This window comes from Salvelinus sp. IW2-2015, linkage group LG1, assembly GCF_002910315.2.
Source record: "Salvelinus sp. IW2-2015 linkage group LG1, ASM291031v2, whole genome shotgun sequence".
In the NCBI taxonomy this organism is placed as follows: Eukaryota; Metazoa; Chordata; class Actinopteri; order Salmoniformes; family Salmonidae; genus Salvelinus; species Salvelinus sp. IW2-2015.
In genome coordinates, this window is record NC_036838.1 from 11,518,315 (window position 1) to 11,521,693 (window position 3,379).

Here is a 3,379-nt window from a genome sequence, read left to right on the forward strand (position 1 = left end):
GGACAAAAAACATCTCCGACTGGGAAAAAAGAAGAAAAAAAAAGAGAAAAAAATCAATATTCTAAACAGTATATCCAACCTCAGAAATCCAACTCGGGGAGGGAACCTCTTTGTAGAGCTCTCGACCTTTCTGACCTGAAAGATCATTCAATTACGTTCATGATTTTGACCTCATATTTGACCTAAAATGTCTTGAAAGCACATTAAGTCAGTCAAGTTGAACCATCCCTCACCTTGCTTTTGTAATTAATCTTTGTCTGACAGATGCTTAGTGACAACCAGAATGCATTGTTACATGTCAACAAACATGCGGCGCCACACACTAGCTGGCAAAACTAGCTTAGCATTTCAATCAGCTCATCATAATTAGTACAACCTTCAAAAAAAGTATTTTACACACACATATATGTATCCCATTTACAATCTACTAACAAGAATCGGAGAATGCATATGACTTTAGATCACAGTATCTTGAAAACGTGAATTAAAAACAGTAAATACATTATGCTCAATACTGCATACATAAGTATGGGGATCCCTGACAGCTGGCACAGCAGTCTTATGAGCCACTGCAAGCACGAGGGTTCGGAGTTCAACTCCGGGCATATCACAATCAAGGCGGTGTGAATCAGGAAAAAGTCCCATATAAGGGCATGCAGCGCCACAATTAGCGTCCAGGTCAGTGTTAGGGTTTTGGCCGTGTGATGTAGCGCCGTCAAATGTAAATAGAATTCTATGCTTCTTAACTGACTTCCTAGTTAAAAATAAAATTTAAATAAATGAAACATATTAAATTAATGAAAAATATCTACTGTAGAAACAATAACACGGCAAACATATATCGAAAAAAATAATGGCATCTCTTACTTTTTGCATTGTAACTGACACACACACCTCCAAAGTTAATATAATTTTGTAAGGAAAACAACAAATAAAGGGCATGGCTAGCCAGAAAATGCGAGCCCAAAAATTTCTAATTCAAATAGCCAAAATGATTCCTTAGTATGACCTTTATTGAAAACAATTTCAATATAGCTTTAGTAGAACCCCCCCCCCCCCCCATTTTGATGTTGAACAGGAATTTGGGATTACACGGGGGAAATCCCTGTGCTTCTGGGAATTCTCAGCAGAGACTTTGCTATGTGAGGTTCCAGAAATGGAATATGGATGTTTGGAGTTAGCGTGTCCTAGTGAATTGGCTTTCACATGGGCGTATGGAGTGAGGAGTGTATCGGTGTGTGTTAGATTTGGAGAGATTGAGAGAAAGTGTATGTGAGTGTTAAAGGTATAGTTCACCCAAATTTCTAAATTATATACTGGTTACTTTACGGTGTAAGATAATGTATGACTACAATCCATGCTTTGGGTTAGTTTCCCTCTCACTGTTTCCAAATGCTAATGTTTTAGCATTTGTGGAACAAATCCCATTCAAGTCATGGGACCAATATTAGAATTTTTCGTGCATCCAAATCTTGTCCAAATATTTCAAAAGTATCTCAAATGTATTGTGAAGCTCAACAAAGTCACTTATAGATTATTTGAACATGATGTGTGAAAAATGSTAATATCGGTCCCATGACTTGAATGGAAGGAAAAAACGATCCCTTTAATGTGTAACGTGTAAGCAGTTTATATTTTGTTGAAGAAGCTTAGCTAGGAGTGTGTGTGTGTGTATAGCTGCTTGTGTGTCTGAGGTATGTGTGTTTAGCATGCTGTGGGGTTTTAACACTGTGTGTTTGTGTGTGTGATCAGGCTCACACTAGGCTGTGTTGATTGACTGGGTCAGGACAGGCCACATCTGTGACCCATGGCTAAAAAGTCTCATCTTACTCCTTAACCGTGGCCAATGACCCGAACCCAGCCCTAACCCAACCCTAAACATGATCTTGGTCCCCGACCGTGACTCSACCAACCACCATTATCCAAGCTGCAAGCCAAAACTCCAACCAAACTCTTACCTTCAAACCTGACCCTAAACCATTGCCCTGAAACCCCTATATCTGCCCATTCACCCTTAAATCCTCCATATGAACATTCACCCATGCTCTGTTACACAATGGTTCAGCCTGAGTTCCCCTCTGGGTGATTCTAGTTGGTTGTTTCTGTCACTACCCAGGAGAGGAGAGGATGACCTCACCAAACAATCTAATCTACTGGACAGGGTGCGGTCTTTACAGTCCTAATAACCAGGTCAGGATTAGAAACCATGCACACCAGCAGATGAGGGTGTGTGTGCCCTGTGTGTGTGCCCTGTGTGTGGGTGGTCAAACTCAGTGTAAGACAGCCTAGTTATTTTCTCTGCTGTAATGCAATAATGGCTTGCGCCCACACAGTCTGACAAGTCTGTTTTTAAAAGTCGTTACACCTCCATAAAGATCCATTTTCACTCCACGTCGTTTCAACATGGCTGGTCCTACCTGTTTGTGGTTAGGACAGCTGTGCAGATGCTGGGCTGGAAAGTGTGTGTGTGTTGTATTTCAAGTTGTGTTTGTCACATGCACAACTACAGAATATCAAAAATAGTATAGCTAATAATAAGAAAAAAAAACTCCATTCCACACCGTCTATAGCACGAGAGGCAGCCTGACCAGTATGACTGACATTCTCCCGGCGCTCCGTTCCTAACCAGTAAGTATCACCTATTCACGCTTTGCCACCCTAAGCGCGTCCCCCATCCCAGAGCATGCACATTCCTTGAAGCTATCACGGACTAAATGAAAACCCTTAGACCATTTTGCCTCTCTCCACTTATAGATATGTAATATGGTCAACAAGACCATTCTGACAGAGAGTCAGCCACTCGTAAAACACTACTATATATGTAAAGATCCTCACACTTAGACTTTCTCCAAGACACTTAATGCAGCACACATCAATGTGGGGGGGGGGAGGAGGCGGGTTAGACTGGCTGACGTCGGGAGTGGGCTGTGGGCCCCCTTTTTTTTACCTAGACCAGAAAGCTCGTTCACTTGAGTGTGTCGTTGCATGTGTAAAGCGTTGATGTGTGAGCGAATAGTAGTAATGTAGGTCTCAAAAGGTTTGCGATTGCTGTGGTTATTATAGTGGAGAGTGTGTTTTCATGGTGTGTGTCGATTGGCATGTATGGTCAGGGGGTTGGCTAAGTTGACGCCAAGGGAGCAATGTCAGTTACTGTTCCGCTTCTCACGATGACCTTGATGAATGGTATATCCTGTCAAACCACTTTGATGTAGGTGAGCATAACTGCACTTCCCCTCTCTCCGTTCTCTCATCTTCTGCTCCCCGTCTCTCTCTCTTTCTCTTCTTTCTCTCTGCTCACTTTCAACTATTCACGTTGCCTTTATTGCAGTGAAATATATTCTTGTAATTGGCAATGTGATTTCAAAAACCAATTCTTTCA

General features: G+C 41.8%; 1 protein-coding gene and 1 long non-coding RNA gene across 2 annotated transcripts in view; both read left to right on the forward strand.

The window, feature by feature from the left end:
- The window catches only part of LOC139027903 (uncharacterized), a 393,207-nt gene that overhangs the window by 196,457 nt on the left and 193,371 nt on the right, over positions 1 to 3,379 (forward strand). The gene's annotated exons all lie outside the window — the stretch shown is intronic.
- LOC111961241 (pleckstrin homology domain-containing family G member 1-like) overlaps positions 1 to 3,379 on the forward strand; it is a 41,882-nt gene that overhangs the window by 15,340 nt on the left and 23,163 nt on the right. The window lies entirely within an intron of this gene.